The sequence below is a fragment of the Rhinatrema bivittatum genome, chromosome 6, assembly GCF_901001135.1.
Source record: "Rhinatrema bivittatum chromosome 6, aRhiBiv1.1, whole genome shotgun sequence".
NCBI classification, from domain to species: Eukaryota; Metazoa; Chordata; class Amphibia; order Gymnophiona; family Rhinatrematidae; genus Rhinatrema; species Rhinatrema bivittatum.
Genome location: NC_042620.1, coordinates 97746491 through 97767526, shown reverse-complemented (window position 1 = coordinate 97767526; position 21036 = coordinate 97746491). Strand labels below are relative to the sequence as shown.

Genomic DNA, 21036 nt, shown 5'->3' with positions numbered 1-21036 from the left:
GTTTTCATAAGCAGGGATTAACATATCTCAAAATAAATGAAATGTTTCAATACATATTAAAATGCTTACGAAAGATCTAAAACTTCATGCAAGTAATACAGGAAAATAATATAACAAATACCTCATAATAGTCTGTACATTGTCTTAAGATTCTTATGTTCTCTCATTGGGATAAATTTTAAGACCTGCACGCGGGTGTACATGTGCGCGTGCTACCCGGCTCGCACACATGTACGCCCAATTTTATAACTTGCGCACGCAGTGTCAAAGGCAGCTGTTAAATCAATTAGCACAAGAAAATAAGATTCATCAGAATCAAATTCTTGTAAAACAGAGTCTATTAAGGAAAGGAGTAAAGTCTCAAATGAATGATGTTTCCTAAATCCAAATTGATTAGGGAAAAGAATATCTTGATCTTCCAAATAATTCAGAAGTTGAGATACCACAGCTTTTTCCAGTATTTTTGAGAGAAAATAAAAGTTGGATATGGGCCTAGAGTGTCCCAGTCATCGATTCTACCAGTTTTATTTTTTGGAATTGGCTTTATCACAGCTTGCTTTAACCTAGATGGTACAATTTCTTCTGAGAGAGAGAGATTAATTAAGGTTGTGATTGTCGAAGTGATAACATTGTGCACTTGTTTCAAGGAATTGGCTGGAATGGGATCATGTGGGTGTATAGCAGGGTTAATTTTGGCAATAATTTGGTTAATTTCAAGATCTGTTACTCTGTCAAACGTAGTCCATTTAACCAGGCTATGTGAATCTTCAGGGGCTCTTGTGAGAGAATAGACAGGGAGATAAGATTTCAACCTATTGATTTTATCTAATAAAGATGTGCCATACTCATTGCAAACAGCATTTGAGAATTTATAATTTCTCAGGAAGGAAGATGATGGGTTCTTAATTAAATGTTTTACAACATGGAAGAGTAGTTTAGAATTAAATATTATTCCATGAATCTGTTTATCATAGTTATCTTTTTTGTTTTATTAGTTAATGCTCCGTATTTTATTAGGAGCGATCTATATTTTCCTAGGGATTCAGAAGACTTACATTTCTGCCATTGTTTCTCTAATTTCCTGAGGGTCTGTTTGGTGCGTCTTAAATTATCATTGTACCAAGGCATCCCTAACAAGTGTTTCATTAAGCTGTGAGTTGTGCAAAGCCTCGCTACTGTCTGAGGGTTTCCTGTCCTTCCAGAAACAGGAGCTACTGCCTGGTTAGAAGTTGGACGAAGTGATGGCCTCCATTACAGTTTTGTCCGTGGAAGGGCTTGTTGGATGAAAGCCTGCTGACTTGGGTTTCTCTGAATCAAATCAGCTTTTGTCTCAGCCATATTTGGAGGTTTCATTAGAAGAATGTATTGCACTTAAAGAGGTTTGTGGAAAATTTCCCCAAGCTGTGATACCATCTCCAGTGCAGCTGCCTAGCATTGGATAATTATAATCCCCTCAGGTTTACAAGACAGTTTCCCTTGAGGACCATGCTTTATTCTTGGCAGGAGTGGAAGATATCTTTTTTCCTTGGGGGGGGGGGGGGAATAACTCAACTTTGTGCTTTTTCTGGGATGCAGCTGTTTCAAGATCAGGAAAACAAGCTAAAGCACCATAATTCCCTAATTATTTCATTGTCGTCTCAGATCTCTTCTTTACAAGACTGCTTTGATTAAAAATAATTTATTTCTTAGGGGTAGGGTAGAATCTTTGGAAAAGGTTTCTAGATACAAGAATTTGAGGTTTTTGAAGTTTTCAAACTGAAAATGATTTTACCATATGAAGGCGAGAAGAAATATTATCAAGATATATAAAAAATGTCATCACAGCAAATACCACCATTAAGTACATTTTATTTTCTTCCTGCTTTAAAGCAAGAATGTGAGTAGAGGAGAGTAAAATCGAACTCTTGGAGTCTATGGACAGGCTGGATGTCTCAGCTTTGCCTGAATCTTCACAGAATGAGTTTAAGGTAGAAGAAACCTAATAGTGGCCTTTGCCTTGGAAATGGACAGAGACTTGGTCTTGAAACGTTGTATCGAATCATTATTTTATGATCAGAGTTTGTATTTTTTCAGACCTAGCTAGGGATACCGAGGAGATGTGGAAAAGAAAAGCCAGATTGTGGGATTTGGTGCCATTTTTGTAAGTATATTATTGGTTATCAAGATAATAAGTTTGTTTTCTGTGATCCTGATCATTTAAAGAAGTTTCTCATTGATAAAACATCTGGCTAGATTGTGATGGATGGTCTTGGAAAACAAAATGTTTCTGTTAGGCTGATATAATACAACATTAATTCATTTTGGCTAGTGGAGTAGGATGATTACTGAAGTAGGTGGTGCACCAGAAAATGTATTTAGTTAGTTCAAGCCCAGTGAGGGTCCCATGACTCTCTCCTACACTCCCCTCTTGCCAAATTGTCCATGCAGAGACAGGAGGCACCACTACAAATGTTTGGCACCATTGTCATAAAGTGCTGGGCATGTATGCCAGTGGAATTCTATGCAACAAACTCCTAGCTAGGTTCAACCAACTAGTAAATCTACCACTAAAATTATTCAATAGCATCAATCAATAAAGCGCTTCTTTCTGGGAATAAAGTCTGGGGTCTATACAGGGTAGGACAGAATCCCAGTATAAACCCTGTACCTCAAGTTCTATAATAACCTGCATTCACAGAAGCTCCTTCAACAAAGGCTACAGAGGAGAACTAGGACACTTCCCCTTTCTGCTCACCATAGAAAACTAATATTCAAACTCTGGTGCCACACACTCTAACACTATTTAATAATTAGTACACCTCAGTAGCACTGTGTAATAATTCAATACCCTGCAAAAATGTACTTGGAACCTACAGCAAACCTGCCATTCTAAAACACACTAACTGTCAGACTCACCATAATAACCTTACCCATGAAAAGATAGCACGGCAAATATTACAACTGGCCCTAATACTCATTATACTTCCATTAGGAACACAGAACAAGTCAGGCTGCTGTAGATCCTACATGCTAGCAGAATACCTCACCTCTGTCACACACGAGGAACACAGACACTCACCAAATAGAGAATAAAGAGACCATAAAATATAAATAGAAACATGCATACAAAAACTGAACTGGAAACTGCAACAATCCAGATTCTGCATGTAGTGCAACAATGGAAAAAATAGAAATATCACCTAACCATCAGATACAATCAAGAAATATAAAACATCAACCATACCAATAAAAAGAATAGATATTTCAAATCAGCTAACAAATAGAATACAATTCAGTAATTAATAATGCATATAAAATGTTTAAAAATTTACCAAACACCAATAAAATATCTCAAAACAGCAGATACATCTAATAACACCCAATAATTAAAAAAAATAAGGATGTAAAAAATCCCTCATGCTCCATACCTGGGAATTTTAGATTTCCAGTCATCCTGAAATTGTCATGAATTGGAGGGGGGCACACAAACCTTATCCTCCCTCTTACATACACTCACTCTCTGACATACACATACTCATTTTCTCATACACTGACAAGCATTCTTTCTTTTTATCACACACACAAGCTCTCTCACACACTCTTACTCATATACACAAACAGGCTCTCTGACATACTCAAGGAGCTCTCTCTCTCACACACACACACACACACACACAACACACACAGGCTCTCTCTCACACAAACAGGTACTCTCTCATACACACAAACGGGTACTTACAAACAGGCTCTCTCTCACACTCTGATTCTCTCACACACTAAAATGCACTTTTTTTTTCTCTCACACAAAAGGCTCTCTTACTCTCACACAAACATGCAGGTTGTCACACAGGCTTGCTTCAGCCTCTCTTCTTCAGCCAGCTGCAGGGTCTCATCAGCCGCCAGCTACAGGAGAAATACTGGCATCCCTTCAGGGACTTTTTGGCTGCTGGCTGCAGGGGAAACACTTGTGGCCCTGCAGGATCTCTTCTTCAGTTGACTCCAGGGGTAATGCCGGCAGCAGCTCCTGTTTTGTCAGCAGCGGCAGTGATAGCAGCAGTGTGGGCCATCTTTCAATGGCAAAGATAGCAGCATTATGGTGCTATCTTTTAACCTTCAGGAGTAGTAGCAGCCTGGGGCCTTTTTTTTGCTGGCAGTAGCAGGAGGAATGCTAATGGTACTTTATGTGCCAGCCCTGCAGAGGGAGGGAGAGAGACATACCTGGGAACTCTCTGAATTTGACCTGGAGACTCCAGAATTCTAAAGGAATTACCAGGTCTCTGGGTGCTGCAGGAAAAGCAATCTGCCAGGACACGGTCTTGTGCGGCTAAGGAGGAACTCATCAGTGATTTGCCGGTAATGCCTCCTATCGCTGTCATTGGAAGCAGTACAGCCCCGTTGGAATTGTCTGCAGGGCCTTAGGGAGGAGAAGCACTGCCACCTCTCTGGAATCACCGTTGGAGCTGCCCTGAGAAGGAGGAAGTACACTGAGGCCACACCAGAATCATCGGTGGGGCTTTAGGAGGAGTAGCACTGTAGCTTCTCTGCAATCACCGGCAGAGCTACATTGAAAAGGAGGAAGAGCACCATGGCCCCACTGGAATCACTGGTTGGGGCCTTAGGAGAAGGAATACTGTGGCCTCTTTGCAATTACTGGTGGAGCTGTCCTGAAGAGGAGGAAGAGCACTGCAGCCCCGCCTGTGGGGCTTTAGGAGTAAGAAGAGTGCCGTGGCCATGCCGAAATTGCTAGTATAGCCTGAGTAAGAGGAGCAGCATTGCGAACCCGCTGGAATTTCTGGCAAGGTTTTAAGAAAGAGGAATGCTACAACCCTACTGGAAACTTCAGAGAGGTTTAGAAGGAGAAGTGCTGTGGCACTGCCAATGATTCCAGTGAGGCCTTAGGAAGCAGCCTGCTCTGCAGTAAGAGCACAATGCCAGAACTGGAGCCTGAGTCAGCCCCAAGAAGTAATCCTGTTGACTGCAGGGGTTGAAGGAGATTGCAGCTGCTGTTTCAAGAGTGGGGAAAAATGAAAGAGAATATGATTATGTGTGTGTGTGTATAAGTGAGAGGGAGCATGTGTGTGTAAATGAAAGAGCACATATATGTGTGTGTGTGTGCAAGTGAGAGAGCATGTGTGTGCGTGCAAGTGAGAGAGCATGTGTGTGTTTGTGTAAGAGACAGAGAGCGTGTGTGTGTGTGTGTGTGTGTGTGTGTGTGTGAAAGAGACTGAGAGAAAGCATGTGTGTATGAATGAAAGCATGTGTGAGTGAGTGAGAGCGCGCGCGCGTGTGTGTGTGTGTGTGTGTATGTGTGTGACAGACTAAGAGACAGTGTGTGTGTGTGTGAGGAGAAAGATTTTGTGCAACAACCCCCCTTTCTCTCTGCCTGCTAATCTATGATGATCTCAGGGCATCTGGAAATCAAAAGTTCCCAGGTATGGAGAGAGTTGGTGATGAATGTGCCTGCCAGTGCTGCCACAGTACATTGAGGATCTTGCTATGGCACATGGATTGACATATTCTCCTCCAGAGGATCCAACACCCATATAGAGGCCCCATACACAACCCTGAACACCCCTCTAATCCCCCATAGAGCTTCCACAGACCTCCATCATACACATCCCACCTTGAACCCCCTCAAATATATGATCCTTCCCAGAGCCCAGGCTGTCCTCATACACATCCCTGAGCCCCTCAAATATGTGATCCATTCCTCAGAGAATCTCCCCGGAAACCCCAATGTGTCAAGTATGTGTATGGGGTGCCCGGGGAGGTTCTCTGAGGGATGGATTATGTGTTTGGGGTGCTCATCATCAGGGATGTGAATGGGGAAGGGGGTCTGGGGCGTTTCTCTAGGGATGGGTCATGTGTGGGGGCTCTGAGCCTCCTAAACATATGACCCAACTCCCAGAGAGCCTCCCCAAACCCCAATGTACATACCCCTAACCCTGAACCCCCAAATACATGATATATCCCTCCAGAGAGCCTTCTAAAAGCCAACTGTACACACTCCTGCCCTGACCCTGTGCCTCCAAAACACATTGGCAATGCCATTTCCCAGTATCTACTACCAAAATACATATAAAGCCAAAAGTCTCACCCCTTAACAATAACAGAAATCCAAACAAAAGGAAGGGGCTCAACTATCTTAAAGATAATTTCTGGTATCATATAGTTATATTAGGCAGAAACAATGCTAAAAGCAACCATGGCAACCAGCAGTCAAAAAAGCAAACAGAATGTTAGGAATTATTAGGAAGGGAATGGTTAATAAAACGGAAAATGTCATAATGCCTATTTATCGCTCCAATGTGAGACCACACCTTGAATACTGTGTACAATTCTGGTCACCGCATCTAAAAAAAGATATAGTTGCGATGGAGAAGGTACAGAGAAGGGCAATCAAAATGATAAAGGGGATGGAACAGCTCCCCCTATGAGGAAAGTATGAAGAGTTTAGGGTTGTTCAGCTTGGAGAAGAGGCGGCTGAGGGGGGATATGATAGAGGTCTTTAAGATCATGAGAGGCCTTGAACGAGTAGATGTGAATTGGTTATTTACACTTTCGAATAATAGAAGGACTAGGGGGCATTCCATGAAGTTAGCAAGCCAGGTAGCACATTTAAGACTAATCGGAGAAAATTCTTTTTCACTCAACGCACAATAAAGCTCTGAAATTTGTTGCCAGAGAACGTGGTTAGTGCAGTTAGTGTAGCTGGATTCAGAAAAGGTTTGCATAAGTTCTTGGAGGAGAAGTCCATTAACTGCTATTAATCAAGTTTACTTAGGGAATAGCCACTGCTATTAATTCCATCAGTAGCATGGGATCTTCTTAGTGTTTGGATAATTGCCAGGTTCTTGTGGCCTAGTTTGACCTCTGTTGGAAAAAGGATGCTGGGCTTGATGGACCCTTGGTCTGACCCAGCATGGCAATTTCTTATGTTCTTATGTTCTGCATTGTTAATACTTTTTAGGTATTCAAAGGTTTTTATTGTATCTCCACTGTCCTTTCTCTCCTTTAGGGTGAACATGATGCAAGAGGTCACATCTAGGGGCAATCCTATTGGTTAATGGGCTAATGTGATCCACTTGCTATCCCCCACCCCCCCTTTTCCATTCTTGCATCACAGAAAGAGAAACATGATGAATATTCTAGAACAGTGCACTCTTAGGGTTTGATTTTAAAAAGCATTTACTCGAGCAAAACTGGTTTTTGCTCGAGTAAATACACTTTACTCAAGTAAGTGGGCTTTTCAAAATTGCTACAATATATGCCATTGAATTGTCCATAGGATTTACTCAAGTAAGTGCACTTTACTCGAGAAAATAGCTTTTGAAAATTGCTACAATAGTATGTCACATTTACATGCGTAACTCCTTTGAAAATTACCCCCTAAGAGTGCTAGCTCTTGTGAATGCTAGGAAGCGCATACTTGTTCTCTCTTAATTTGATTTTAATGATTGTACCATTACATTTACAAATGAATCACCACTGCATAAAAATAAAAGCACATCAAATATCAAAAGTACATATGTGTTATTCTAAGCTAAAGTGTGTTATTATAGGATGTTTTTAGAAGTATTTTAAAATATTTTTAAAGCAGCATTAGACACTTGAAAATACAGACTACTGAAGCTGCATGAGGAAAATGTGGATTTTGCTGCAAATTATGGGGAATTTAGCTTAAGGAAACTGCTATACTTAAATAAAAGTGCCCCTTCCATAAATAATGCCTGCTTTCCACAAAAAGAAATGCACCCACTTCCTCAATTAAACAACTCATACTTATTAAATCAAATTTCCCTGCATAAATATACACATATTATGCATATTGTAAAACTGAAGTATCACTCCAATTGATTTGATGGTGCTGTTCTGGGAATATTTTCAGAGTTTATCACTGTACTTGTGCACTTCATGGCAGCATTTTTCTGGATTATACTCTGTATATCTTGCTATGCAATAAATTAGAGGTGAGAGTAAGGGAATTCCAATATATCTACCTGTTAATCAGAAACTTGGAGATTTGGATCATCTACTGCTGTCTTGCAAAATTAAACAATGAATTAATATACTGGCATGTTCCACAGGGATAATGGAGGAGTTTACTGTATACATCTGTAATTACCTGTCCATGTCACAAAGGATATATGTAAATATAAATAATAGTATCGGGCATAGTGGCCATGTATTTTTTCAGCAAAACTGCTTTCATTAATTAGAGTTGCTCTGATGACATGACTCATATTTTTTCGGCTCAGTTTATATATACTAGATAGCAAGAATGAATGAGTATTTTGAGAGAGGAATTCATTTTGAATTTAGTAGGGATACCCTTTCCTTTGAAATAAAACAGGAACATTTTAGGGAAATTTTCTGTTGCATTTTGGTTTGAAAGAAAAAAAAAAGAAAAATGAACAAAATGTTGTTCTTTTTCATTCTGAAAATTAATTAACTCCCTGCTTCTTTTAAATTACAAAAAGCCCCCACCAGACTTGTAGCAAGCCCCTGATGCCTTCCAGAGCCCCCTAAGTCTTATAGGTATGCTTGTGGGGTGGGCTAGGGTGGATCAGAGGGGGCTTGGAGCCATTTTCTTGAAAAGAGGTGGCGTGAGGAAGGGGGTAGGGGTGTTCACCATGCAAACTCAATTTTGTTTTTGATGTTTTTAACATCAGGGTTGAGGTCTCACAAGACCTCTGGAGGGATTTACACACTTTTGGGAGGGGGGTTGCTTGGCCTATATGGCCCTTTATAAGCTGCCCTGAAGTATTGGAACGCACATTAGTATCCGATGCTGTCTGGGAAGATTTTCTACAACTTCTGAGCTGTAGCTCACTTTCAGGAAAATAATGTGGCTTGTGATTTTTTAGGGAAGCCACATCATTTAGATAACATAAAATTTATTGAGCTACTCATTATCATATTTGTGACATTAAGGGTAAAATGACATGCAATATGGCAAATACCGTGCATTATCATTTACTTTGTGGTAAATGCCTAATACGGCTTAATAAATATGCTTCTTAGAATAGGGTTTCCCACTTTTCAAGCCCAAGGCACACCTATTTAAAGAAAATGTTGTGTGGCACACCGACCTCCATCAAGCAGGCAGTCTGGACATGGAGTCAAAAGATGAGCTAGGAAACCCTGAAAACTACACCAATCCTTTTTCCAAATTTTATAAGAAAGGGAGAAAGGGGTGGAAACTCATATGGACCCATCATGATGGACCAGCTCTCTCTGTATAAACGTGCAGAAGGAAATAGCCAATGTGATATGGGCAGCCGGCACAATTAATTACCTTATCTGCCAGAGCCCCTCCACTGCTGCTGCACCCAATTCTTAGAGTCACATCAAACACTCAGTGCACACTTTTCCCGTCTCACTTCATCTGGAGATAGACTGGAAGGACTCCAAGGATGATGTTCAGGAGAAGAAAAGATGTGGAATGCTGCTTGCACATTATAAGCTGCACAAATTGATGTTCAGCTATCCATACCCTGTATGCTGTCCATTAATTATCACACAAAGATCCAGGGCTCCTGCGGTAGCCAAGAAGATGAGGTATGTGCTATTATCCTCTATTTGTTTTCTGAAAGGAACTCCTACATGTTCAAGAGTCACCGCTGTTTGTTGATGAAGGTGCTGAGATCTGAGCATCAGGCAGTGATGACTTTGTCAATGAAGGTGCTAGATCTGAGCATCAGGTAGTGGTGACTTTTCCATGGCACGCTGGTTGGGAAACACTGCCATAGAGAGGAGTTCCCACAGTAAAATGGGAATAACTTTTCATGGTTAAGTCTCAGCTGTTACTGTTTTGAAATGAATTTCTGGAGATCATGGAAAGTTTTGGAGAATGCCTTGCTGAATATCCAGGCCTTAGTTATTTACCTAAAGATAAGGTAAGATGTTTCTTTGCATAAGGACAGTGGTATCTTTTTCCATAAGTTTGGAGCAAAACAGCTGAATGCACAGGTTTTGAAGCAGGTTAATCTAGTAGAAGCCAGAGAAGGGTTGGAAAGGAGGGCCATCTGGGAGGATCAAAATTCTCATTTGGGGCTATACAATAGCAGATGTTTGGAGAGATGCTCAGGAGTCAAGTTATTTATATATTTGAAGACAAAGCAAAGAGTTTTAATTTGCATCCAGTATTCGACAAGGAGCCAGTACAATTGCCTCAGGATTGTGATTAGAAGCTGTGAGCCCTGCAATAATTCTTCCAGCAGTAGTTTGTAAGACTTGCAGGCATTTGAGATTATATTGTGAGATGCCATGTAATAGAGAGTTACAGTATTCTGAGCAGCAGGTATTAATGCCTAAGAACATAAGAACATGCCATACTGGGTCAGACCAAGGGTCCATCAAGCCCAGCATCCTGTTTCCAACAGTGGCCAATCCAGGACATAAGAACCTGGCAAGTACCCAAAAACTAAGTCTATCCCATGTTAACGTTGCTAGTAATAGCAGTGGCTAATTTCTAAGTCAGCTTAATTAATAGCAGGTAATGGACTTCTCCTCCAAGAACTTATCCAATCCTTTTTTAAACACAGCTATACTAACTGCACTAACCATATCCTCTGGCAACAAATTCCACAGTTTAATTGTGCGTTGAGTGAAAAAAGAATTTTCTCCAATTAGTTTTAAATGTGCCACTTGTTAACTTCAAGAAGTGTCCCCTAGTCCTTCTTTTATCCGAAAGAATAAATAACCAATTCACATTTACCTATTCTAGATCACTCATGATTTTAAACACCTCTATCATATCCCCCCTCAGTCATCTCTTCTCCAAGCTGAACAGTCCTAACCTCTTTAGTCTTTCCTCATAGGGGAGCTGTTCCATTCCCTTTATCATTTTGGTCACCCTTCTCTGTTCCTTCTGCATCGCAACTATATCTTTTTTGAGATGCGGCGACCAAAATTGTACACAGTATTCAAGATGCAGTCTCACCATGGAGTGATACAGAGGCATTTTGATATTTTTCGTTTTATTCACCATTCCCTTTCTAATAATTCCCAACATTCTGTTTGCTTTTTTGACTGCCGCAGCACCCTGTACCAACGATTTCAATGTGTTATTCACTATGACGCCTAGATCTCTTTCTTGGGTTGTAGCACCTAATATGGAACCTAACATTGTGTAATTATAGCATGGGTTATTTTTCCCTATATGCATCACCTTGCACTTATCCACATTAAATTTTATCTGCCATTTGGATGCCCAATTTTCCAGTCTCACAAGGTCTTCCAGCAATTTATCACAATCCGCTTGTGATTTAACTACTCTGAATAATTTTGTATCATCTGCAAATTTGATTACCTTACTCGTCGTATTCCTTTCCAAATCATTTATAAATATATTGAAAAGTACGGATCTCAATACAGATCCCTGAGGCACTCCACTACCCACTCCTTTTCACTGAGAAAATTGTCCATTTAATCCTACTCTCTTTTCCTGTCTTTTAGCCAGTTTGTAATCCACAAAAGGACATCACCACCTATCCCATGACTTTTTTACTTTTCCTAGTAGCCTCTCATGAGGAACTTTGTGAAATGCCTTCTGAAAATGCAAATACACTACATCTACCGGTTCATCTTTATCTACATGTTTATTAACCTTCAAAAAAGTGAAGCAGATTTGTGAGGCAAGACTTGCCTTGGGTAAAGCCATGTTGACTTTGTTCCATTAAACTCTGTCTTTCTATATGCTCTGTAATTTTGATATTTAGAACATTTTCCACTAATTTTCCTGGCACTGAAGTCAGGCTAACTGGGCTGTAGTTTCCCGGATCGCCCCTGGAGCCCTTTTTAAATATTGGGTTTACATTAGGCACCCTCTAGACTTCAGGTACAATGGATGATTTTAAAGATAGGTTACACATTTTTACTAATAAGTCTGAAATTTCATTTTTGAGTTCCTTCAGAACCCTGGGTGTATACCATCCGGTCCAGGTGATTTACCACTCTTCAGTTTGTCAATCAGGCCTACCACATCTTCTAGGTTCACCGGGATTTGCTTCAGTCCATCTGAATCATTACCCATGAAAACTTTCTCTGGAAAGGGTATCTCCCCAACCTCCTCTTCAGTAAACACCGAAGTAAAGAAATTGTTTAATCTTTCCACGATAGCCTTATCTTCTCAAAGTGCCCCTTTAACCCCTCAATCATCTAACGGTTCAACTGACTTACTCACAGGCTTTCTGTTTCGGATATATTTTAAAAAGTTTTTACTGCAAGTTTTTGCCTTTATGGCCAACTTCTTTTCAAATTCTCTCTTAGCCTGTCTTATCAATGTCTTACATTTAACTTGTCTCTCAGGGCATTGTGCCAAGAGGTTACCCTTCCTGGCACAGTAGAGACAGAGTCCCAATGTGCATCTCCGCTGTCTTTCCTCAGGTGAGAGATGGCTCCAGCCCAGCTGCATGGGTTCTTCTGGGTGAATCAGGCTGGCCTCTGCTGGGGGATTTGGTGCCAGGGGCCGTGAGAAGGATGGCACGAGGGTTATCAGCCTACGGGGCATCCTGGATTCCTGGATGCTGCTGAAGATGACGGTCTATTTTCCTCGTAAGGTTAATAAGGGTATTCAAATTATCCGGGAGTTCCCATGCTGCTAGTTTGTATTTAATTTGAGGAGATAGCCCCTCCAGGAAGATGCTTTGGAGGCTATTCTCACACCAGCCCAGTTCAGTGGCCAGTGTGTGGAACCCGATAGCATACTTCGCTAGTGTCCTTGAGCCTTGGTGAAGGTGGAGGAGGTCTGAGCCATCAGTGGTTAGGTGCTCAGGCTCCTTAAATACCTGCTTAAAGGTCTGCACAAAACAATGCAAATCCTGCAGCAATGGGTCTCCTCTCTCCCATATGGGAGAAGCCCAGGCCAGGGCCTTCCCATCCAAAAGGGAGAGAATGAATGTCATTTTGATGGTGTCGCTGGAGAATTGAATCAGCTGCAGGAAGACGTGCATGATGCATAGGTTCAAAAAGCCCCAGCACTACTTAGGATCTCCAGCATACTGAGGTGGAGCCGAGAGGCGAAGAGTCGCTGTCGCGGGTGACGATGCGGGAGTGGCAGGAGTATGAGTGCCAGTGGAGACAGTGAGATGCTCTAATGTATCTGTCAGCGTGTCCAGGCACTGTTGCTGCTGTTGTATCCTCTGGGCCAAGCCTGTGATGGCTTGCAGACCAGGAAGATTCACTGGGTCCATGGCCTAAGCAAACTGTTGGTCATGGACTCCTGAGCCGAGACGAGGTTGGCACCACTTACAGGAGGGAACCTCCTGCAGGTCCTCGTCATCAGGAGGTGGGTACAGTCAATGTGGAAACCCAACAGGACCTTCACCAATACCAGCCCACGTTCTCTGCAGGTCGAGTCCTTAGGTACCGAGGCCAGCTGGACTTAGACGTTCTCCGGTCAGTGACGCATCCCATGAAGACAGCAGACAAAACGTAGTTGGGCATACCAGAGGTTGGGGCTGGCAGTGAGCAACAGAGTCCAGAAGGAGGCCAGAGGTCAGGGCAGGTGTCAAGCAGAGAAGAACCGATGAACAGGCAGGAGGTTGAGGCAGGTAGCAGGCGGAGAGAAATCCAGAGAATGTACTGATGTCAGAACCAAAGAATCAGTCCATGGGGTCAGAGAACAGGAGTCGAACATGGAGTCAGAGCAAGAACACAGAGATGGGAACCAGGAGCACAGAGTCATGAACCAGCAGCACAGTCAGGAGCAATCAGCTACTCTCGCTGAGAGGAACCTGTTGCTGAGGCAAGGAGGAAGCAACAAGGCTGGCTTTATATAGTTCCCCAGCCTGACGTCGTCAGTCAGGGCCATGAGGAATTTCTCGCCACTGGCCCTTTAAGTTGGAGAGAGAGACACACCCTTGCATGGGGGTGGGGGGGGGGGAGATGATGGGTGAGTTGGCATCAGCTGATGTGGAGGCATCAGCTCCCTGCCGTGCGACCCGAGCCCAGAGCTGGTGGCGCATGGTAGGCAGTGCATGGACAGGGCAGGAGAGGGAAGCCGGCCTCGGAGGTTTGCAGCCGGCGAATGCAATAGTTGTATTTATCAAAGTAGTTGTGAAGATAGCAAATCTGACCCAGATGTGTAAAGGAGACCTTTATAACAACACTTAAGAGAAAAGTGTACAACTTTATTATCATAAATTACAGAAATATTTTTTTAGGAAATGTGTCCATATATAAAATCACACACACACTCATTCACACCTTAAAACCTTCACATACACAATGGAGCCAGCATATAAGACTCCAATGAGTCTATACAATTTCAATACAGCTTATAACTTAAATATCCTGTGGATATACCCACTTACAATCTATATATACCCACTCCCACGCCTATTTCCTACTACTTAGATTTGTTGGGCATTTTACGCTTATAAGTAGTAGGAAATAGGCGTGGGAGTGGGTATATATAGATTGTAAGTGGGTATATCCACAGGATATTTAAGTTATAAGCTGTATTGAAATTGTATAGACTCATTGGAGTCTTATATGCTGGCTCCATTGTGTATGTGAAGGTTTTAAGGTGTGAATGAGTGTGTGTGTGATTTTATATATGGACACATTTCCTAAAAAAATATTTCTGTAATTTATGATAATAAAGTTGTACACTTTTCTCTTAAGTGTTGTTATATTGTACTATATAGAGAAAATAGTTCTTGTTACCTAAAGGAGACCTTTACCATTTTGCAATGTGGGCTTCCATTGTGAAGCTGCGATTGCCTTCAATTGAATCCTTAGAGGATAACTTTAAAACAATTGCATGCAAGCCCATATGCATGCACAAATGGGCTCATGCACTCATGCGCTTGTATTTTATATTATGCAGGCAAATGGGCATGCACAATCTAAAATACATGTAACTTTAGTGTTAATGTTGCATGTGTATCTTTGCATACATTTGCATGTGGTTTTTAGTGTATGTACACATTTTTGTGTACCATCCTCTTGTACGCTTCCGCGATGCACAACTCCCAGCACCTGCAAGACAGCCACATTTCACTGCCAGGGACATTACTCACCTGATATCCCTGGTGGTGGATCATGACTGTGCCACAACCTGATCTTGTGCCTGGTGTGCACATTATTTAACTGTGGAGCTTTTTGTACCCATGTGGAGTAGAATATTGGTAGATGAGGTGAGGTCAGGAAAGGATGTAGATGGGAGGTCACTAATAGGCTTTAGAAATATAGGTAGTGGGGGTGAGGTCAGGTAAGGATGTAGATGGGAGGTCACTAATAGGCTTTAGAAATAAAGGTAGTGGGGGTGAGATGAGGTAAAGTTATGCATGGGGAGGCACTAGTGGGATGGGATAGGGTCAAGTAAGGATGTGTATTAGGGGGGATCTAGAAGGTGTGGAAGTGGAGTCAGGTAAGAATGTGCAAGGGGGTAACTACGGAGGGCTCAATGTGGCCAGAAAAGGGGCAATATTCAATAGGTATGTCTGGATACAATAACAGATGTACATTCCATTATGAGCATGATGTATGTACAGATGCTGCCAATCTGATATAAGGCAACAGTGAAATAGTTGGCACAGATGACAAGGGAAGACTTAAACCAATAGGCAGAAGTATAGACAAGGTGCAATTATGAGCTGGATCTTCTTAAGGACATGTCCTAGATTTAATGATCATCCAAAAGCAGAGGAAACCTGTGCCTTCCTATCAGGGTCTTTAGCCCTTTCACACGGCCCCTGTTACTCCCCAAAGATATGTGCTCTAATACAAGAGATTTTCTTATTGGCTAGATTGCCTAGCATGCCCTCTCATGAAAAATAAATACCATGGTGGTTCATGGAGTGACCCTATTGAGGGGTACTTTCGGGCCTAATGGAAGCACACCTCTCCTAGGTGTATTAAGGGATTATAAGGAGCCATGCTACTCACTTCATATGATAAGAACATAAGAAAATGCCATACTGGGTCAGACCAAGGGTCCATCAAGCCCAGCATCCTGTTTCCATCAGTGGCCAATCCAGGCCATAAGAATCTGGCAAGTACCAAAAAACTAAGTCTATTCCATGTTACCATTGCTAATGGCAGTGGCTATTCTCTAAGTGAACTTAATAGCAGGTAATGGACTTCTCCTCCAAGAACTTATCCAATCCTTTTTTAAACACCGCTATACTAACTGCACTAACCATTTCCTCTGGCAACAAATTCCAGAGTTTAATTGTGCGTTGAGTAAAAAAGAAATTTCTCCAATTAGTTTTAAATGTGCCCCATGCTAACTTCATGGAGTGCCCCCTAGTCTTTCTACTATCCGAAAGAGTAAATAACCGATTCACATCTACCCGTTCTAGACCTCTCATAATTTTAAACATCTCTATCATATCCCCCCTCAGCCGTCTCTTCTCCAAGCTGAAAAGTCCTAACCTCTTTAGTCTTTCTTCATAGGGGAGCTGTTCCATTCCCCTTATCATTTTGTTAGCCCTTCTCTGTACCTTCTCCATCGCAATTATATCTTTTTTGAGATAGTAGAATACATTGATACATAACAGTATGGAGGTTACATTAACAACTACAGCACACATTAAATGTTGTCATCCTATTTCTCTCTATAGATTGAGAACCTGAAGAAGGCCTGGGAGATGCACTGACTGGACCGCCTGCAAGCCAGGTGGGATGGGGGCTGGAGGTAAATTCATGATATGAACATCAGACCTATGTTCTGTTTCCATCATCAGCTACACTATAGACTGACCACTCAGCATGACTCTGTTATCTGCCTTGAGTTTAAATAAATCCTCAAGCAAACATACTTATACCTTGGCAATTATCTGGCTTCAGGCAGCACTGTCATGAAGCATTACTTGGGAAGCATCTCAGGCCTAGCTGGAAACACTACAGGGTGTTTGCACCCACTCCTACATTAATTCCCACTGAAAGTGTTTGGTCCCCCTACAAATGAGTACTTGCTATGTAGAACACAACCCAACATTTCAAATTCTGACACCAAATCTAACTCCGAACTCATATCACAAATGAGGTACCATAAAAAAAAAATACCACTGAAATTAATCTTCTGTATTCCACCATTTATATGACATGGGTGTCCTGTAGTTAGGAATACTTTCCTTTGCTTACATTTCTCCCAGAAAAAGAATGCCCTCTAGTCTCTATGATCATGCACATCACACCCTGCAGTGTGTGAGTACATGAATGTCATATAATTGCTGTTCTCTTCATAGCAGTTGTATGTCATGACAATTCCTTGTCACCATTGGAGAAGGAGACAGAAGAGGAAGAAGATGGCAATGAAGTCCTGGTCCCTGATGCAACCCAAGCTGATCCCATAACTTGGGGGGAGCAGGATGCTCCTCTCCCACCCTTTCTTCCACCAGTGGACCCATCGGTGGCAGTCTAGTCCTTCCATCTGCAACTGGTGGACCCTGGGCCCAAAGAGCCAGAGATCACTTTCCCCATCCTGGTATGGCCTCCTACCTCTTTTGGTCAGGGATGTAGGGATGACACAATTCAGATTGGCCAACCTTCTTGGCCAAGGGAGGCCCAGTTTCCTCTCTGCTTTTCCCGCCATCATCTGTGGCCTTGTCAAGTGCTCCTGAACTAGGCTCATTGTCTGAAGCATCTGCTCCAAGCGATAAGCCTATGTGTCAGCACCTTTTGGGGGAAGATATTCAGATGACGGTGGAGAAGATGAGAGGAATTCAAGCAGACCTCAGTAGTCTGCTCAGTAAGGTGTTCTGCCTCATTGAGACCCAAGAGTATCTCACTGTGACAGTGCAGCTCATTGCCATGAGACTCTTTCTATACTGACCAGACTCTAAAGTCTATAGCACCTGGACTCCCTACGTCCCTGGGCCTTGTTTTGTTTGTGTAAATAGTTTGTAACCTAATTTGTCCCACTCTTGTCCCAATTAATTTTTACAAATTGTAAATAGTTATTGGAAATGATTATATTTATCATCATTTTGATAAAAATTAAACTTTGTATGTTTGTGTCTCCATTATTTACTACCTACTATGATTTATTTTCTACTCCAGTTAAGACTCTTTCAGCATATCCTAGAGCCATGACTCCCACACATAGCCCTGCATATTGCTTGCTACGCTGTTTTTTCCCATTCATACTGATTTAAGAGAACAAAGGGATGGGAAAGTAGAAGAAAATATAGAATGTGAATAGAAAATCTGGGCCAGATATATAGTGGGACACACGTTATATATAAATGCCTAGGAGATAAATACTTCTAAATATAAGATACATTTGCAGATGGAGAGAAATACTGATTCACAGTGACTAAGGCAAAACCCAATTAAATATTTTTCCAGACCTCTGAATTTCTTGTATTCATCCTCACATTCCATACCATCCAAAATCCAATATCTACCTTGTGGTAATAAATTTGCAGCTGGATCCATGCCATCTGGGACAGACAGGTCTAATCCAGGGCTTTCCCACATTGCTATCTTTCTGGAGAAAGAACCAACTGGATCTCAAAGTCCCAGAGGAGATGGATCCTTTGTCATCCATTGTATAGATCAGGGACTCTCTACCTAGTCTTAGGGACATATCTAAGCAGTCAGGTTTTCAGACTAGGAGCATAATTTCCTTTATGACAAATGGCATACAACTTTTCTGCTTCCTCTATGAGGAAACTTAAGGGTGCCTCCCTGTGGAGGTATAATGGAGTTCACAGAGTATGGGAAGAGCCTTACAAAAGAGGTTTCTGAGAGCAATCTTGTCTGCTTCGGTGGCACAGGGCTCCCCACAGAAGAAAGTTTGTTTTAAGTGGCAGTTAAAAGCTCTGGGACTTTCATCAGGGCCACATCTTAGATTGTAGGCAGCCACCATGCCAAACACAGTTGGCATAAGTTCCAAAGTGTTCTTTGAGGGCAAACTCAAATGTGTCTAAGGATTCTTTTACCTCAGCGGGAATGCTAGCTATGTATTATCTAGCTTATTCACTGAAACTCCATGGAAGTAGGGCCACTTCCATGTGTACCCACTACCTGAAAAATTTCATGCAACCTATTTAATTGCTGCAAAATATCTAAGCCAGAATTCTCTTTAAACCGTGCAATCAAGGAACAAAGCAGCTTGATTTGTTTAGTGAGATTTGAAGCTCCTTCTGGTGTCGGCTGGTGGTAAGCCTGTCAGGGTGTTGGCCTTTTATCCCAGTCCCCCTTCTAGGAGGACAGACATCTCCCTCTCTCCATCCCAGGCAATATATGGAGGGGCAGCTGTGTGTGTGTTTTGCAAGAGACCTCAGCTGTATTTAGAAGCTAACACCTCTGCTTTGTCTCAGCCTTAAACTTTTCCTGTGGTTCAACTAATTTTTCCTGGTCTTGGAAACAAGGCTCTGGGTTATGCCATCCTCTTTCCATATTTTGCTGCCTGCATGCTCTGGTTAAGAAAGGCAGGTTTGTGTGTTACATTATCTGCTTTCTCTTTCAATAATTTAACCATACGTTGGGATAATTGCAATTGGCATCTAGATTCTTTTAGATCAAATACCAGTTCCTGATTCTCTTTCTCTAATTTTAAATTATCTTCTTGCAACTTTAAATTCCCTGTCTGCAGCTGGTAAAGACGAGCTGCACTGTGTTTACTTTACCTGTCTGCAGAAAGCTGTTTACTTTGTTTTTCCACTGAAAGCTGTTAGGTTAATGTTTGATTTTCAACTTTTAACAACTCAACCTCAGTAAGATGTGTCTCCTGAAGAGACACGCTTTGAAGTTCAAGCTGTCATTATTTTAACTTTCTGACCAGTTTGGCTATCAGTTGCAGCTAATTGCAGTTTTAATTCTGTTAACTGTTGTTTTTAAGACTTAATCTTTTTGTCTGACTCTTCTCGCTGCAGTTTAATAGCCATTTCTAACTCCTGAACTCTATTTGTTTCATCATCAGAAACACCCTCCTGTTCTTTTTCTCTGATTATCTCCTGCAATGTTTGGATTTGTTCAAGGTAATGAAGTAGTTTATCTAAATGAGAGTCTGTAGGCTGGGTTTCAGTGAACTGTTTTTCTAAAGCTTCCATTTTTTCTGTTAATTCAAGATTCTGTTTTGCCATTAGCTTGTGATCAGCTTCTTGCAGTGCACATTTTTCAATAATGCTAGCTACTTCTGATCTTAGCTGGCTAATATATTTTTTCCAATACTTGATTGGTTGTATGTAAATGTGAGTTATCACTCTGTAGTAATTCTCTTAATAAGTGCAAAGTGATAGCATATTCAGCTAATGTCTTAAGGGTTAATTTAGATTCACTAACCAACAATTGCAAGGTCATTAAATATAGATTAGTAACATTGCCTAGCTGCAGATACATTTGTTTGAAATTCTCTCATACCCTTGAGATCTGGAACAGCACATCCTCTTTCTTAGTGAAAACTTGTAATTTTCACTAATGCTTCATTTTCTAATTCTACTAAATCTACCTGCACATCTGACATCATTTCTATGGATGGGAATAGTCTATCCTGTCCTGGTGAACCTCCAAACTGTAAGCAGGTTTAGGGGTGCAGGGAATTGTCTGCTACAAGACACTGCCAGCTGCTCTCCCACCTTACTTATGATCATAAGTCAGGGAAAAGTCAATGTGTATTCTCCTCAGAAATATACTTTTATTTATCAGATTTGACAGTACATAGCATTTTGAAAATAACAATTCCTATCGCTAACATCTTAGCCACTAAGCACCAGTTTTCCCTAAAACAAGGTTCTGTATCATGGGTGGTAACAAAAGATGCCATAAACCTTAGCCTACTTAATATATTAATACTTAGGGATAACTTACTCACCTTGGTCCTGACTTCAGCCAATATCTCTGTTAACCTCTGAAGCAGGCTCCGTCTGGAGAGCTGGAGAATGTGGACAGTGGAGAGGCTTGCTTCCTAGGCTTGGTACTAGCAGAGCAGGCAGGCTGACCAGGAAGGAGACTAGCTTCTGGATCTGGTGCTTGCTGGCTGTCTAGGCTTGTTCTCACTCTTCACTGTCTATGACTCAGTGTCACTGTCTGCACCTGAGCTATGGTCTCCTCTCTCCAATCACCTAGCCACACCTAGTCTTCTCCCTTCTTGATAGC

General features: G+C 41.7%; 1 protein-coding gene across 12 annotated transcripts in view; it reads left to right on the top strand.

Moving 5' to 3' along the window:
* The window catches only part of GRB14 (growth factor receptor bound protein 14), a 322152-nt gene that overhangs the window by 258475 nt on the left and 42641 nt on the right, over positions 1–21036 (top strand). Inside the window, exons 16-17 of one of the 12 annotated variants that reach the window (XR_003857357.1) lie at positions 16554–16627; positions 17181–18352. The exons of 10 other annotated variants lie outside the window; for them this stretch is intronic. The gene's annotated coding sequence lies outside the window, so the exon portion shown is untranslated. Of the gene's footprint in view, positions 1–16553; positions 16628–17180; positions 18353–21036 lie in introns of those variants that run through there. One more of the 12 variants, XR_003857358.1, reaches the window with a different exon arrangement.